Source organism: Pezoporus wallicus, unplaced genomic scaffold (genome assembly GCF_028554395.1).
Source record: "Pezoporus wallicus isolate ANWC-B61680 ecotype Strahan unplaced genomic scaffold, APGP_CSIRO_Pwel_v1 contig_8188, whole genome shotgun sequence".
Taxonomy (NCBI): Eukaryota; Metazoa; Chordata; class Aves; order Psittaciformes; family Psittacidae; genus Pezoporus; species Pezoporus wallicus.
In genome coordinates, this window is record NW_026640104.1 from 705,697 (window position 1) to 724,324 (window position 18,628).

Here is an 18,628-nt window from a genome sequence, read left to right on the forward strand (position 1 = left end):
AAACATAGTGGAAGGAAAAAGAGAAATTTTGCCAATGTTTGCTTAGCCTTACTGATATCCTGCAACTGCCGTACAGGGATTTACATTATGTGCCAAAACTTGATGAGAATGATGGTTCAAGATCAACCCAGAGTGTGGGTGGATCCTGCCCCAAGACGTATTTTTTCCTAACTGGAATTAGTATTTACTTACTGGAGAGTCTACTTGCATTGCTTGTACATTTTGTGCACTGAGGATCAGGTTAAAGTAAATGTTATGAGGACTAAAGGCATGCCCAGGCAATCAGTTTAGCGACGATGATGTTTCTGGGGCAGCTTTGGAGTAGATCACATAAGAGCAGCAATTAACTCCCTACTATTTATGATAAAGTCAAGTATCTGTTGTGTGGTAAAGACATAGGAGAGTTATGATTGACAGCCTTCCATTACCACAAATGCAAAAGCATTTGTAGAGTTGTCAAGCATGAGATACCCAGCATGCTGGATTTGTCAAGCAGATGTCATCAGATGCCACTGGTGTCTGTTCAGATAGCTGGGATTGTGATTTACAGCTGGGGAGGATTTTCACCATGCAGAAGCATTGGCAGCTTGTCTTCAGGCTAGAAGATGACCTGGCACAAAAGGTGGTTGTTGGGTCCATGCCTGGATGTACCGTAAGATCCTGCCAGCCTGGTGAGCTCTGGTCAGCAGCCCATCCCAGACAGAGGATGGAGTCGCACAGGTAACAGCTAAGCTTTCTGCTGGAAAGGATTTGAGTCCACCAAATTGAAACTCACTTTAAAAATATGATTCAAGCTATGAATGTCTCAGTGACATTTTAATAACTTGAGGATGGTCAGAGAGCAGAAAACACGCTGCAAAATTCCCATCCTCCTGTCACATCTGTGATGAGTTAATGCCATGTGGTATGTTCATAATGCATTCACTCTCATTTTATTTCTACTGAGGTCAGCCCATGATATAGCAGCTTGGTTTTGAAGATGATTTGAATCATCCTAAATATGTGCTGAGGAGCAAAACCCCACCTACACGGGTGAGCTCTGCAGCTGCACAGCAATGTAAGGAGAGCACCTATAGCATGATGCCCCTAATGGGACTGGGGAGTTCCAGCTCTCAGTCATTCAACACTGGTTGCTGTCCCTTCTAGGGTCAGGAAAAAAGCCCACAGGACTTTCTTTTTGGGTGCAAAATAAGCAAATATTGCACTATGCACCTTTTTTGCACTTGATATCCATGGAGAAGAGCAATGGGAAAGTGGGAACCCGCCCTGATAAGGAATTGTTCGGGCATGACTGTGATTGCTTTAAAAGCTGTGCAAAGCTGGTCCTTCCTTCTCAGGTAGTTCCCATGAGGGTAATTGCTGCCATATGTTTCACTAATCTTGTGTCAGGGAGGAAGTTTGGTCACTAGTGACCTCAAATTCTTAGGTTCTTAAAAGACCTGAAGCAAATGTATTACAAATAAAGCATACTTCTGTTTTCATTCTCTGTAGAACAACGCAATTTCCCTGAGTTGGAAAATAACTCCTGAAAACTGCTGATGGAGATGGGAAATCTTGGAAATAGTTTGTCATAAATATCACATGGAAACAAAAAAAAAACAACCCTCTTTCGGGTATCTATGCTAAAGCGTTTACATGGGAGGAGTACATAAACTGAATGAAGCGATATTTTCTGCGATTCCAGGACTGATACATCAGGAAAGCCCAGTGCAGCACAAAGCAGTATCTCCCCACTAGCAACTGAGAAAGGCAGGCTAAAAATAAATAGTATGCAGATAAATACAGAGATGTTAAGTACACGATGCTGTTCCTGGGTCTTTGTAGCTGTTGATTGCAACAGTGAAAACCCCAATGCAAAGGGAATGTTTTAGCACCGGCTGTCTCAGTCCAAGAACTGAAATTACCAAGTATTTTTAGTAGGTATTTTGCACAAGTAGCCCATTAGAAGCTGAGCATTTGCAATATACCAGGAACAACAGTTAAAGGAACAAGACTTGAGCCTATTCTTGGAGGGGTAAGTAACCAGGTTTACTTCAGGGGTCCACCTTATTTTGGGGGAATGTAGAGGGTGCACACAACTACCCTGGTTGAAGTTTGGGCTGTGAGGATGGCTGTGGTGCTGGGGAGCTGCAGAGCTGTGTGTTATGCAGCCCTAGGCACAGGATAAAAGTTAAAGCCTTTATCACAGTGCACTGCTCTGGGCATCCCATTTTCAAACTGGGGCCCAAAAATCATAAAATCTTAGAATAGTTTGGGTTGGAAGGGACCTTCAAAGGTCATCTAGTCCAAATATTGATAGAGAATGGTTTTTGTCACCTTTCTGGAGCCATATGCTCTATTTACCATGAAGCACTCTGCAAGGTGCTTGGAAGAAACTATCAAAGCTATAGAACTGACCTTCAAAGCTTTCCTGTGTCTCAGAGTTAGCATCTTGGACTCATCCAGAATTGGATCTTTTAGGGCAGCCACCATGTCTGGGGAACAGAGCAAGGGACTGTGCAGCTGGTCAAAGCCAGTTTGATAGCTCCATATCTGGGGTGTGTGTACTTAAATCTGTACTTAAATCTGTGTTAAACTTCCATTTAGAAAGTGTGGCTGAAATGTCTCCCCAGAGTGCCTCTTTTGACCTCTAATCCCACTGACTTTTCATACGTAAAGTGGGAAGCTGTCCTGGTTCAGTGCTCAGTGAGGATGGAGCTGTGAATGGGGAAGAGGATGAGGTGCCTGAGTATAGCCACTTTTCTTGTCCTGTTCTAGTTCACAACCATGCTGGTCATTTAGAGGCTAATGCTCAAATTCACTACCATTTTTCTAACGAGTTATGTACATAGGCCATTGTAAAAACAAGATTGTGGGATAATAGCTGTTAAATTTCAACTCATTTAGACAAAGCCTGTCAGCTTGCTGAGATCCTACCATAGACTGTAGAGGCAGGAAACAGTCACACGAGGTGTTACGAATTAAACCCAGCAATCCTCTAGGAAATACTCTATAAGAAAGAGTCATTTGGGTACTAGAGAGCAAGAAAACTCCCAATTGCTTCCACCATTTCACAAAGATTTTCTGCTTGCTACCAGAGCTACAAGAATTTTTAAGCAGGTTGCCATGGTTTGCATTCCCAACTCCAAAAGATGAAGACATTATTATTAGTCTGAAGATTTCAACTAAAAAGTGGTTCCTCCAGTGCCCAGAAGGTTATGGAGAGAGAACCAGAGAGCTTGGAGCATTGGGAACACCATAGGGGAATATTGAAAATATTTGTTTTCCTGCACACGTAATTACTGCCTTCAGAGTTACCATTAAAGAAAGCAATTTCGGACTGGAGGGTTTAAATAGGATGTGGAACCATAACACTAGGTAATGTTAGTTAATTGCAGAGCTGTAACAATACATGGTATTTCAGCTGCCCTAAAACATAAGTCTTAGTTCAGTAACCTTTAAGATTTGTTATTCTTTGCCTTATCATTGAGTTGTAACATCATCTAGGTGGTTATCTCTGTGAGGTTTAAATTTCCAATCTATTAAAGTAATTTTGGCAATCTATTATTTCTAGGCCATTGAGGAAAGGTTAAAATGAAAATTATACCAAAGGGAATAAGTTCTGTTCCAAGTACAGGTTGAAAACATCTCAGTAGTAGAAAGCAGTAAGGTTTCAAGGGAAAAGGCACTTATCAAGGGAAATGAAATGACTGATAATAGTCATTCAAACTGATTTAAAATGATTTAAAGTGATTAAAGGAGCTTGAGTGAGGTAACGTGAAAGGATTTTTTTCCCCCACTAATGTAATGGAGAATTTGGAGTGCATGATTTAGACAGCTTCTGCCTCTGAGCTGGTTTTGTATGGCTGAGTTAGACTTTTAGCACTGTATTACAGGAATGGAAAGTTTCATTTTCAGGAGTGCACAGGAAGACTAGCATCCATCTTTGCACAGCCATCCACACAGTTTAAATAGAACTACATGGTGCAGGAGAACCAGTGAACGTAGGCATTTGGGAACAGCAGTGCACCCAGCTGAAGAAGCTTCTACATTAAGACCTCCTGGATACCAGCTGGACAAATCATCACCAAAACTTAAATCCATGCAGTTGTGATGGGCAGAAACAGCAATGATGTGCTTTAGCCAAGCTGAGTGTCGTTCATCTTGACTTATGGACTGACTGACCAATATATTCCTATTGCAGCACTGAGGTTTTTGTCATTCTCATTCACTCAGTGTCTCCTCCTGCCCTGCACCCCATGCCCATCTTTGCTGCTTGGCTTTGGATGGAGCTGAGTGAACGTGGGCTTGAGCCCTGTGACTGTGAGTGAAACCAATCCAGGGAACAAACCCCATTTATACCTGTTGGTACAGAAACAGCAGCAGCACCAAAACCTTGGAAAAAAACCAAACCAAACCCCAGTCCTTAATGTTGTTTTTCCTTAATTGTTTTTTAGTACAATAGAAGCAGTTGATTTTATTAATTTTTATGGTGCTGTTGGGAAATTTAATAGTCCTATAAAAGCCAGTTTAAACCTCTGTAATTGTCTTATCTCTTCAAATAAATGCATACTCTGGGAATTTTAAAACTGGAGACTATCAACTGGATAGAGCCATTACTATGAATAATTCTGCTCTTACAGCAATACAGAGCCTCGACACAATAGACAATAGCCTCTGTGGCTCGTATGGGGGTGAATATGCCAAGGCTCACTAAAAGGGACGTTTTGTTCATTGACCCCCGTCTGCTAAGGGCTCCTTTGGAGCTGCCACGTGTGCAAAGCAAATTGCAAGGCACCCAGGCTTCTGGTCAAACGAGCAATTTCAGGGCAAGTTGTTTAGAAACAAATAATTCAGTCACTTAATGTATTTTCACATAGTAAAAGCAGTTAGACGCTGGGAGGGATGAATGCACGTTCAGTGAAAGGAACAACTGGTCTGGGGCCACTGGAGGTGAGGCTTAAGGAGGTGGAGGTATGGGAAGTTTTATAGCAGGGCATAGACTTTTAAGGCTGAGAGTCCCAATTTAGGCAGAGAGAAGAGGAAAACGGACATTTCAAAGCAGTGCAGGGCTGAGCACCCCTGCATACCCTCAAAAATGTCACTATGGGTCATGCAAAATCTTGATACAGTATGTTATTTTAAAAATGAAGTAATGTGTCAGATGTGCACAAAGCAGATATAGCTGTATCTACAATACAGGGAGAGCATGCATCACTTCCAACACAAAAGTGTGTTCCCTAATTCAGTTTTCTTCTTTTTTGCATACATCCACAGAGCTACACTGTAGAGATAACCACTACATGAAAATGACTGCCAGCCCTGTTTTGCTGTGCTGCTATTTTTGTGTCTCTCTGATCATTTCAGAAACCAGCCAAGCCCTTCTAGCTCACCCCTTCCCATTGCTCACAGCAGGCAGCACGACCCAGCTTCACCCTAGCATGGAGCCCATGTGCGCTGCTTGACCCAACAGCCCATCACCCTAGTCTCTCAGGGGCTGCCATAATCATGGATACCCAGTCTCCTGCAAATAGGGCTTGTCTCACAACTCCTTGAGGCAGTGTTTTTCTCATAGGTCATGCTCCTATTAAGTTATTCTTCCTTCTGATGATGTTTTTCACAGCTGCATTCCCTTTCTGAGGCAAATGAGACTTTTGAGGCAGGGACTGTAATGAAGAGGTTTTGCCTTCTGGGATCATCCCTGCTGCTGACAGAAGTTGCAAGACAGATATGTTTTATGCTCTTCTGCATGCCAAAAAGAGAAAAAAGAGAATGAGAGCAACAGGTCCTGAATGACATTTCTGTTTTTCTTTATGAGATCAAATGGCTCCTCACCCTTCCCAAGAGCTGGCTGGTACCAGGGCTGCTGTACATAGGCTGGAGCTGGAAGGATGTGCAAGGACATGGGGCAAATAGGTGACGAATAGTGAAAGAGGACATCCTGGGCTTGTTCTGCATCCTCCAGATGTTCTGAAGTTCTTGCAAAACATCTTTGTATATAGCTCAAAGCTACGCTGTTTGGGAATGGGTTGGGTTTGACCCATATCTGTGAATAGTGCGGTTGCTGGTCACCCTTCTCCTTTCCCTCCTCTGCCTGCTGAGCCAACGAGCAGATACAAGCTAAATTCTGTTTTAATGATTTTTAATTTCAGAATGAAAGACACCATCTGTGGCATATCCTGTTTATGTCTGCTGCTCCTCTGCAGACTGCAAACTGTTGTGCGTGTCAGTGCGGAGCTTCTCCACTTGATGAACTTCAGGTTTGTTTTCGTTGTTTTTTTCCCCATAATTGTGCAGAAAGAAAGTAAATTCCAATTGCAGGGCTATTTCTGAAAGTGTTCTTGGCACCTGTGTTGAGATCTTGTCTCAAAGAGGAAGCGTTAGGTCCACAGTTCCTAAAGGCAGACGTCCTGATGAATTCCTCATAGAGTTGGTTGAGCGGCAATTCATCCAGCGACTTGTGGAGGACTCGGTGCCTCTCTTCCAGATAATTGAACTTTAATTTATTTAAATTTAATGGAAAACCATATGGAGAGGAACAGAAAGCTAATTTAAAGCACTCCTCAAAGCAATCAATATGTTAACAGATTCCTTCAATTTACCACACTTGGTTGCTGAAAAATGTTTCAAATGTATGGGTTTTCAAACTGGTATTATGAAAACACAGGGTTTCTGGCATGTTGTATTCAAAACTCAAGAGCAAAAATAAGCTCTGTTGTGAAAATGAAAGTGTACTTTGAAAGCACTAATTGTTTTATTAGAAGTGGGAATGACAACTAAGCTATAGTTCATCCAAAAATCCACCAATCTGAAGTCTTCTCAGAAGACACATACAGATCCTAAAGGGTTCAAATCACTGGCTTTCATACGGCCCAGAAATAAAAGCAGAAAATTAGTTGTATGGATTACATGAACAGATTGAAACTGGCAGTAAGAATACATGAAGGAGCCCTTCAGTATAAACGGATTAAGTACAGATTAGAGCAGGAGAATGCAAAAATACCAATTATGTACTTCAAAGATGAGAAACAAACTTTTGTCAGTTTTCATATTTCCCTTATTCCTTTGGCACACCTCAAGGTCAATTCTTTCCATACTGGGTTTTGAATACAGACTTTCAACAGATTTCTCAATGTCAGAGTATCTAATATCTCTTCATCGGGGATTGTACTGATAGGGCAAGAGGTAATGGATTCACACTTAGACAGGGGAAGTTCAGGTTAGATATAAGGAAGAAGTTCTTTACTGTAAGGGTGGTGAGGCACTGGAATGGGTTGCCCAAGGAAGTTGTGAATGTTCCATCCCTGGCAGCGTTCAAGGCCAGGTTGAACAGAGTCTTGGCTGACACGGTCTAGTGCAAGATGTCCCTGCCCATGGCAGGGGGGTTGGAACTACATGATCTTAAGGTCCTTCACCACCCAAGCCATTCTGTGAGTCTATGATTCTATGCTTTTACTCTTAAATGCTGATCTTCAAACACTGACCATCTCCTGTCCCACATTCAAATGCTTATATTGTTTTGCTCTCAGCAAGGCTTAATTTAATTTACTTACACTAAACAAACAATCTGTAGGCAATTTAAGATCCTAGAAAATAATAAATGTCCTAATTATATTTTATCTTATGAAAACATAATGTTTTAGTGATGTCAGTGAGCTGGGAGCTTTATATACGCAGTAATTTACATTACAGTTAAATCTCTGTCAAGCTTGAAGAGTGCAAACTCTAAGAATAAGCGAAAGCCTGTTCTTTCAGCAAGTTTAATAACTTGAGATTGTTAAGAAGGCTGGAAGCTGAAAGGAGCAGTTACTCCCTGCAATGAAATGTTAGCAACCAGTACAAAGTCTTATGGAAATTCTATAAATAGTCTTCAGTCTAACCTCACTGAGGGCAGGTCTGACTTCTCTGTGGCTTTTTAAAAACAAATTATTCTAAGCAGCCTTTTTTTTTTTTAAAGGTGTTTTTTTATTTTTCTTTGGTAAGCAAATGATCCTGCAGCCTTTTTCATTATCAGAGGCCTGGAATTCATTTCAGATTTGCCAAGTCCTTTCCCAGAAACTTATTAGCACAGTGGTACAGCTTTGCAGAGATTAATAGCTCCGGAGGAAAAAGAGCAAGTATTGGCTACAGTAGCTTTCTTTTTCTTTTCCTTTTTTTCTTATAATGTATTATTCTGTTTCTTTGTATCTTTTCCCCCTGGATTTGTTCTCTCTTGGGATAGTCTTGACTATAGAGTAACAGATAATGAAAATCCTGAGGTCCCGCAACCATTGCTTATTTCTTCCGAGATCAATGTAATAGTAAAACTCGTGGATGCCGAATGAAAAGACTCTTTTAAATAAAATGTATCATAAAGCTGGTATAATTAAAGCATTTGTTTTTCAGTGCCTAGTCTGCTGCAAGCAATTTCACCTATAGTATAACATTGAGGAGCTGGGAATTGTATTTTCTATGAGCTTTTTAAGGCCCTATGGAAAAAAAACATTATGATCAGTAAAAAAACCTTAAAGCCATTAGAATGCCAGCATACCAAAGAGAGAGTACAAAGCCAATGGCAGCATTCCAGAATGCCTAAAATGGCCAAGACATTGTGGTGTGTGATGCCCATTTGACCATGTTGAGAACTGATGGCTGTGTAGCTTTGACTGTCCACACCACCTGCATCCTGAAAACAGCTCTGAATACAATGGGGGGTGGCCTCGCACCTTTCCAAATATCCCAGCCCTGCTGATTTGGTAGAAGGCAAGCAAAATGTCTCCAAGTCAAAAAAAGCCCTTGTGCTCTTTCAAGCAACCAGCAGCCAGAAGAACCAAATTCATTAATAGCCTAAATATGGTTCAATCAGAGTTCATCAACAACTACTCAACTAATCTCCTTTCAGAGCCTTGTGGGGAACACCATCTTTCAAAGCCTTTAATTTCTAACCTAAGGATTCTTTCTGTTCTCTTACCAAATCCCACCCAGAAAGCTGCAAAGATCCATCTTAAAACAATTTCTGTTCTTTCTTCCACCACTGTGTTTGATGGAGGGTTTCTAAAATTCAGTGTGGTGATTACAGACCTTCTAATTTCACACTTAAACATATTCAAGACCTATATACGTATCTATATCTATCTCTCTCTATATAACCCCACTTGATCTTGTACTACCCTTCAAATAGATAATTCTTCTGGTTACCCCAAGACGATTTTTACAGAAAATTATAATATCTTTCTTGGTCTTTAATTTCCTGCCTTTCCCTGTGGTACCTGAGCAGCTGAGTTAGTTGAGCCACTGGCTTTGGCTGCAAGACGTGAGCCACTCTGCTGATTTTACTTTACACTCTTTCTGCAGTTCTGGTGGACCAGTGCCTACTTATATGACCCTTCTCAACTTTTTGTGGGAAATCAGGGGCAGTGGTAAGGGACAGTCAGTGTGAGAGCATTGCTTTATTTGTTAAGCAGAAACCTCGTGACAATAATGATGATGGCTTTATGAAATTAGTGGTGTAAGTGGTTGAAGTTATGAAAGGAGCAGGCAATAATAGGATTTTAAATGACTAATTCACATAGGATTTCAAAGGCTTACTCACAGGCTAAATTGGTCTTTGTATTTTTATATGGTAAGTAGTGAAGTGGTTTCTTTTATTTATTCAGGTCCTTCTGTTAGAGACCTATACCCAAACATTGAGTGTCCTGTAACTTTAGACACCTGCCTTTGGAAATTGTTTCACAGCAGGAACCTCATTAAACATCATTTGAGATTGACAGTGAAGTGTTTTGAAACACCATAGGCTTCCTGTCTGCCTTAAGCCTTCTGTCAGCTTGGCTGTATAAACATACACCGAAGTGCTGATGGTCATGTACTTGGCAAGGGGAAGGTACCATGGCAAAGTAAATATGAGGTCAGCACTGACTCCTGATGACTAAGTGATGAGAGATGAGACTTGGCCAGTAATGGGCCACTTGCTGTATGTTTGCACTTCCCACCTCTGCTTGGAGGGCAGTGGGTGTTGGGGCTCCCTCTCATGAGGATGAGTTCCTCTCATCCTCATCTTCATTCTCATCCTTGTCTTCTGCATATGTGGCTTGCTCATCTCCATTCTGCTACCCTGTAACTCAATTTTGTGAGGAGAGAGGTGGATCAGATCCTCCAAGGTGGAGCGGTGGAGACAGCATCAACGCTGCAGACACTCAGGGTGTGATGGAAGGGCTGCACAAGTCACCACTGACTCATGACCTGAAAACTGTACCATTTGTTGAGCCTTGTACCAAGGAATGATCATGAGCAAGGCATGGGCCTTTGAGGGATCCAACACTTCAAAATCCCTGTAGCCCACCAACAACCAAATATGTCTTCCCTTGCATATGTCACTTTAACCCTGTTTAGTGTTAATTCTTCAGGGCAACCATTCCACAACTTGTCCTTCAAGAGGAAAAATAATTAAGGAAATATGCAGTAAATTAATATTCACAAATATGACCTGAATAAGGTAAATGGAGAAGGATGTTTGCATTGAGGCTTGCTCTTTTAGTAATGCCGCTGTGATTCCCTTCATCTCCTGAGGAGGGAATCCTAGAATGGTTTGTGTTGGAAGGGACCTTAAATCTCATCCAGTTCTGACCCCTGCCATGGGCAGGGACACCTTTCACTAGAGCAGCTTGCTCCAAGAACAGCTTGATTCTTTCTGGCCCACAACTTCATCTCCTGAGAACCAATGTCACAGGACTCAGCCTCTCCAGCTCCCAAACTTCAGCAAGCTGCTGACCTTGGGTATGTTGGGTGTGCTTCCAACAGGTGAATGCAGGTGTCTACAAACTGATAGTAATTCATAGTTAGGCAGCTACAATCACAACTGAAGCGTGGAATCCCTCCACATGCTGGCAATGTGATTAATTACCTTGTCTGTAAAGATTTAAAGCTCATTGAAAGGAAAATCACAAACCTCTGGCTCACAGTATCACAGGGCCTCCTATAATGACACAGCTTAAATGAAAATGCCAAACATAGCAATGCTGAGCCACACAGAAGATGGGATCTCCTCTTCCCACAGTCACAAGCAGAACTGTGGTTAGCTTTCCAGGCAGTTGGTCACAGGCTGGAGAGCCATGTGTGTTGTATGTGTTATCATAAGCCTTTGATATAAGCCCAAGAAGAGCATACGCAAGCCTGAAATGACATGCTGTACAAACAAAAGGATGCATATGGAGGTTGGAGGAACACACTGGGGAGAGGAAGGGATAAAGGAGCTCTGAATCCTGCTTGCAGGTTGTGTGCACAGGACCTGGGAACTTCACATCTCGATGTGTACATCTGTGGCTAAGCAACCTGTGGCTCCAGGGGCCCCCAAAATACTCTGAGTTTAGTAAATATACTAAAGTCTCTCCAGAAGGTATGGATAACATCACGTAACACTGATAGTGACTTCCTTAAACTGCACATGAGATTAAAAATAGTTTATGTATATGTGCTCCACTCAGCTACCTACAGCAGAGCATATACGCAAACTCCATGTACAAACTGCGGCATGAAGCTTGGTATGTTGGGTCCCCCATGTCATAGAATCATAGAATCCCAGATTGGTTTGGGTTGGAAGGGACCTTAAAGCTCACCCAGTTGCACCCCCCTGCCATGGGCAGGGACACCTTCCACTAGAGCAGGTACTTCTAGATCTCCCCTCTGGCAGGTTAAAGCCATTCCCCTTGGCCTGTCCCTACAGACCCTTGTCCCAAGCCCCTCTCCAGGTTTCCTGTAGCCCATTTAGGCACTGGAGCTGCTCTCAGGTCTCCCCTTCAGGAGCCTTCTCTTCTCCAGGCTGACCCAGCCCAGCTCTCTCAGCCTGGCTCCAGAGCAGAGCTGCTCCAGCCCTCGCAGCATCTCTGTGACCTTCTCTGGCCTCGCTCCTGCAGCTCCATGTCCCTCTTGTGCTGTTGGATCAGGGCTGCAGGAGGGGGGCTCCCCATAGCACAGTAAAGGGGGAGAATCCCCTTCTTTGACCTTTCATTATGCTTATATCCGCATTCCTATAAAGTGTTTCAAGTGCTTGTGACTTGGGCTTTTTAATGTCTTAAAGAGTGACCATGAACATTAGTAAAATAGTGAAGATACAGTTTCTCCCATAAACCTGCATCCATGCATGGTGTCTGAGTGCATTTACATAATTAAAAAGAGGAATGCAGCATAAGGAGTAGCGCTAATGGATGACTCCCCTCACCCTTTACAACCAAAGCACCATCTGTCATTTACAAAGAAAGCTGGCTTTTCAACTAACTTCATTCTTTATTAGAAATTACTATTTTTCATTTCCATGGCAGAAAGCCTGTTCTGGTTCCTAAGATACAATTTGGGATACATGAATCAAGTGGTGCAGAAAAATGACAGATGTCTGTTGAGTAGAATAATGAGTGTTGCTGGCATGTGCCTCTGCCCAAGCAATGCACTTATCTCTGGAAAACTTTGCTGAAGTTGGGAAACCCATGTGTGCCTGACCCTCCATCTACCACGTTATGTGGATTGCCTACACGGAGCACATCCTTTCCTCCTTAATGATTTCCTTCCCATCTTCTGAACCTTCACTCTCACTTAGCCCTCACCTCCTTGTCTGAGTCCTGTTCGGAAACAGAAATGCCTGCAGTCTCTCCCTGGAGTTTTCCAAGCTGTATGGAAAGGTTGGTTAGTTCACTCTGATTTGTTGTTTTCCTTCCTCAGCGTGAGAACGTGTGTTAGACTACCTGGCATAGAGAAAGATGAGGGGAGGAGAGGCTGAGGTGTGGGTCTGGAGCTGGAGCAGGGTGCTACATGATAAAGGAACGATCTGTTCCTTCAGCATTTCTGCTCCTTTTGGGAAGAAAGGGAGGGAAAAGAAACCAACCAAGCCTGGTCCCTCCAAAGCTGACATGTTTTCAATCCATTCTCTTTGAATTTCCTGGGGGTAATGCTGCCAAGCAGAGCATCTGTCCTCAAAGCAGACAGCCAAAGTGAAGCAATGCTGTCCTAATGAAGATGACAGGAGCGATAGTTTCATCAGCAGATGAAACTGGAGACCACGTCATCCTCACCAGAGTTTAATAAAGTTGGTTTCTAGCTCCTTTCGTACTTTACTTTCTACCCATAGTTCTTCTGCCTGTGCCACCGCAGTGTCACACAGGGTTTTATGATTCTTGTCATGTAGCTCCTTGCCCTCGTTTTATGGACAGGGTGAATCACAGTGAGACTGGGATCTCTTCTCGTGAGATCTGTGGCCACTGTTTTACAATTGTGCACTTGGGTGATGCACAAAAGACAGCGAGCAAGGAAAGAGACCTGGGCTTTCCAAGTGCCACTGACCACCATGGATGCAGCGGATCAGAAATACTCCATGGGCAGACCTTTACAGCCCAAACAGACATGGCTTTCTGCAGCACCAGGAGGTTCATATCCCTGGGTTAATATCATAGAATCATAGAATCCCAGCCTGGTTTGTGTTGGAAGGGACCTTAAAGCTCACCCAGCTCCAACCCCTGCCAGGGGCAGGGACACCTTCCACTAGAGCAGCTTGCTCCAAGCCCCTGTGTCCAACCTGGCCTTGAACACTGCCAGGGATGGGGCAGCCACAGCTTCTCTGGGCACCCTGTGCCAGTGCCTCAGCACCCTCACAGGGAAGAGCTTCTGCCTAAGAGCTCATCTCAGTCTCCCCTCTGGCAGGTTAAAGCCATTCCCCTTGGCCTGTCCCTACATCCCTTGTCCCAAGCCCCTCTCCAGGTTTCCTGCAGCCCCTTTAGGCACTGGAGCTGCTCTCAGGTCTCCCCTTCAGGAGCCTTCTCTTCTCCAGGCTGACCCAGCCCAGCTCTCTCAGCCTGGCTCCAGAGCAGAGCTGCTCCAGCCCTTGCAGCATCTCCATGGCCTCCTCTGGCCTCACTCCCACAGCTCCATGTCCCTCCTGTGCTGTTGCCCCAGAGCTGGATGCATGACTCCATGGCAGGGCTCTCACAAGATATCTATCCTTTCAATCTGTCCCTATTCCAGCCTGTATGGACCAGGTCGATGGCAATGTCTCCCATGAGTGCAACTTTTCCATTGCTGTTCCCAATACTTGAGCCTTCCTCATTCCCTGGTTTCTGCACAAAGCGGACGGTTCTTGTAAGACACAGCAAGAAATTCCTGTGGTGGTGTTTCAGAGTGCCAGCACATGTGAACTGCTCTCTGGGTACATATTTTTACTGTTTCCATTTCAGCATGATTTAAGGCTGTGGGGAAAATAGTTACAAAGGGTGAGGAAAAAACCCAAAACCCCAAACTCTCCAAGACTGCTGTGGCTGGGCAGCTTAATTTCATACTTAGCAATCACAATCTGCACTGAGATAATTAGCTTGAAAAGTCGAAAGAAAAGAGCCAGATGTTTCCAAACCTGTTCAGCAGAGATTCTGCCTTTGGTTGTGACAATTTAGCATGTGAAATGAAAATGTCCATAGCTGGAACTCGAGTTTAATTTCTGAGTTAAAGAAAATCATCATAGGAAGAAGCTGTCTCAGAAGAGAACAACTGGTTTGTGAAAACCAGCACATAAAAGGCACAGTTTAGTAAAAAATTAATGAGTTTTGCCCTCTGTAGAATTTAAGCCCTTGCTACAACAGAAAGGCTATTGGAGTCTATGATAAACTATTACTGCACGCAAAGATAAAAGCAAAAACATCCTGCACTTTTCATCTATTTCTATTTTGAGAAACAGAAGAAGTGCATATGCCATCCAGGTCCATCAATGAATTTGAAGGAAAACGTACAGAAGAATCATGATACTTGAAGTTTTTCAGCTGAATTTTCAGTGTTTTTCATTTTATTTCAGTACTGGACTAGCTTGAAGTCAGCAAATGACACCATGAATTACCCCGGCTGAAGATCTTATCCCATTTGTTTATATTTGTTTGTGGAAGTCCAGTTCCCAGGAAGCAACCAAAACGATCATAGGAGGATTGAGAAAGAAAGGAGGTAATTATGAGGGAAGCAGCTAATTGGGATTCTAGACTATTGGAAAATCCCAATGCCACAGAATATGAAAGGTCAGGTAACTAAGAAACAGTCAAATTAAATTTACTTTCCCCTTTAGCTTTCCAAGAAAACCTCTGCAGCCACAGCACATTTCAGACCCAGAGGAAAATTGCATGGAAATATTAGGTGCGCTGTAGAGAAAGGCCTTATTTAAGTGCTTTCTCAAGAGCATTAGACTATTGCTCTGAAACACACAGGTATCTTCCAACTGCCAGAACAGAAATCAGTAGAACACCAGCACATGCAGCAATTATGTGATAATCCACCCTTATGTGGACATACAACAGAGGCAGAGTTGCTCTGAGTCTTCTCTGCGGCTGACCTCTCATACTGCACTGCTGTAATCCAATACTTAATGTGAAACGTGTGGTCATGAATAAAATCTCTCTGGACCGGTCAGGGAGAGGGATGTCTGTAACTCTGCCAGAAGGAAAGAGGTTACCATGTTCAGAAGTCTTTATTATATTGTCTAAGTGACTACTGGGAGAGCTGGTTATGTCCTACCCAGTGGTAAACTGGTGTCAGAGCTCACCCTCTGGCCAGCAAGGCACTGATGTATCTAATCTCCATGTCTGTGAGCTGTATTAATCACTTCCCAGCTAGAATCAGTGACTGGAGTATCATAATGCAATGGTTCACTGCAATGTCACATACTGTGTTATGATTTCCTTTCTAACAACATTTGGAATCCAGACACAATTCATACTGGTTTATTTTCCTCATAAAATACCCTACTGAGCAGTTTCCACATATGGCTGAAGTTACCTGGAAGGATTTTTGTAATAAACTGTTGTGTGATGACATAAAAGTCTCTTGCAGCTACAATTACCCTGCACAGATCACAGTCCTCAAACAAATTGTTCTTGTTTTCCGTCTTCCCTTCTCTAAAACATGTATACCTAGATTTCTATGAGCCAGCTAACAAAGTTCGTTTGAGGGTCAACCCATTCCCTAAGCAAAACCGACCCAGATCTAAATTTAGCAGCTCCTGGTATGCCATAATGCTTGTTTGGCTTTTTAGACATTTGCAGTTCCTAGTCCCATTTCATCTCATCCCTGTCATCCTTTACTCACAGCTTCCTGTCAGCCACTCTCTCATCACTGCTCACTCTACCCAGGGTCTTCTTTTCAGTGTGCTGCTCAATCTCATCACAGTCAATGCCTCTTCTCCAGAGCAGCCCATCTGACACAAATGTGCTACCTTTTCATTAGTGAGTTGCCCCCAGTGCTCAGATGAGCTAGAATGATCACAGAATCCCAGCCTGGTTTGTGTTGGAAGGGACCTTAAAGCTCATCCAGCTCCAACCCCTGCCACGGGTAGGGACACCTTCCACTAGAGCAGCTTGCTCCAAGCCCCTGTGTCCAACCTGGCCTTGAACACTGCCAGGGATGGGGCACCCTGTGCCAGCACCTCAGCACCCTCACTGTAAAGAAATATTAAGCTTTCAGTCCCTCCCTCCCTGGCTGGTTGTCTCCCTTCCCCACCGTGCCCACATTCACTGTAGCCCACCTTTGCTCTGTCACTCACTGCTTTCTCCTGCTTAGTGAGTGACGAATGCTTCTAGCTCTGTACCAGTGTCCTGGTGCTGCTGTAACATGGCTGGCCAACGCACAGCCATCACATCACTCGACCGAAGGGGTCAGTGTTTTATTAGGTGATACCAATGAGGATAGGCAAAAGGGTAACAGCCTCAGCCTTAAATATCTTTGAAGTAATTTGCTATTATTATCTTGTCTAATGATAAACACCCCAGATGCCTAGCAAAACTGAGCATTGCTCCCACTATAGCAGAATGTAGGTGGTACACCCTCCAGATCGCTGCAGCTCCCAGATCAAAGATAGCTGAGAAAGACTGATGGATGCGAATTCTTTCTTCATATATAGCTGAATGAAACTGTGCAAGTAGAACAGATTTGCTTTTCAAAACTAGTGAATAATGTGATTCATGGAACTAAAAACATCTGCAAAGGGCATTCTCTTAGATCCTTGAAGAAAAGTGCTGAGACTACAGTGTCTACTGGTGTGTGTGCATTTCTCTGCGTTTGCAAACAGAATTTTCCCTTCTGTGTTTTTTAGATATTGAAGTCAATACTGAATTTTGCCAAGCAGAACTTGTTCTTTTACTGATATTTCTTTGCTGTTCTTCAAACTGCTGTTGTCTCACCCTACTTTGTTAAAGCTTCTAAATTCCCTGTGAGGCAGGAGAGAATTAGCTTCATTTTTCAAGGAAGACAATTGAGATTCAGAGACTGACTTATCTAAGGCATGAAGTAGGAGAAAAGTAGGTACAGAAGAAGATCCAGACCACCTGAAGACCAGACCTGTGTCAGAACCCTTAAACTTCTTTCCTGGGAGCAGAAACTGGACTCAGAGCTGTAGAATATCTTGGTTTATTATAGAGCAATTGATATAGAGAAATATTTTCAGAGAAAATTAATGTTTAATGAATTGGTAAAAAGAAAAGCTGCTTTTAAAATAGCTTCTGCCTCCAATTATAGTGGGAGAGGAAGAAGACACATGAGCTTCTTTGGGAAAATTCTGTTGTCCTTTAGTTTGAACCGCAGCAGAATTCAAACCCTACGGGAATACAGCAAGACTTATTTATATACAAATAGTTGTTTATACAGTATTTATTCTATTCTGTTAAAATACTTGCTAAGACTTGTCTTCATAGCCATCTGCTTCCAAACAGAATCCACACAAAATGCCACTACATTTATTTAGACAAATGTATATGCTTTCTAGCTTTCACTGGTCATACAGGCAAAAAATAATTGGATGAAAATGCATCCCAATTTGATTAGTACAAAAATATAGCCTATTTGTACTCTGTTATTCAGAGGAACACACTGAAATACAGGTCACCCTCAGACACAGATGAGTGTAATTTCTGGCATTCTGAATCTATCAGTGCAATATAGTTCGGTTTTATTTACTTTTATTTTGCAGGACTGTGTAGAAATATTATCAGTCTGCACTACTCGGATGCAATTCTGACATTCAAAACTCCTGGGGAGAAATTAATCCCTGCAATATTTTCACAGGCTTTGGAGGGTGAGGATAAAGCAAACACAATGGATCACATTCAAAGCACATACTGTGAGAGCAACACGTCTTATTTAGCATCAAGCATCTAAAATGTATTTATCTGTATTTAAGCTCAGTTTCTAAGCTCTCCGTAAAGTCCATAGAGAGGAACTTCCCTGGGGCCATTTCTGCTAGCTTTTTCTTCTTATTGACTCTAAAAGAAGCCTAAACCTAAGGTCTTGAATGCTCATCACCTGACACTGGAAAGATCACCCCCTCTGTCAGGGGCAGAGGTGTAAGTGCTGTAGCAGCTCCTCTTCCTGAGCATCAAGAGAGATGGGACAGCTGGTACCAGCATCATCCCACCCATTTTTCACTCTCCCAACCTTTGATGCTATGGGACAGTCACCATGCTGCAGCATGTGGCCATAAGGATTCACAAGAACAAAATCTGGACCATCAGGGCATTTTGCATGTTGCAAAGTAGAAGAGCAGGACAGCTGATAGCCTCACAGTCATAGAATCATCATAGAATCTCAGATTGGTTTGTGTTGGAAGGGACCTTAAAGTTCATCCAGTTCCAACCCCTGCCATGGGCAGGGACACCTTCCACCAGAG

The 18,628-nt window shown here is 42.9% G+C and overlaps 1 long non-coding RNA gene across 1 annotated transcript in view; it reads left to right on the top strand.

The window, feature by feature from the left end:
- The first annotated feature begins 1,889 nt into the window (after positions 1-1,889).
- The window catches only part of LOC130603480 (uncharacterized), a 37,551-nt gene continuing 20,812 nt past the window's right edge, over positions 1,890-18,628 (top strand). Inside the window, exons 1-2 of the long non-coding RNA XR_008973190.1 lie at positions 1,890-2,014; positions 6,132-6,239. This is a non-coding gene — a long non-coding RNA (uncharacterized LOC130603480). The remainder of the gene's footprint in view (positions 2,015-6,131; positions 6,240-18,628) is intronic.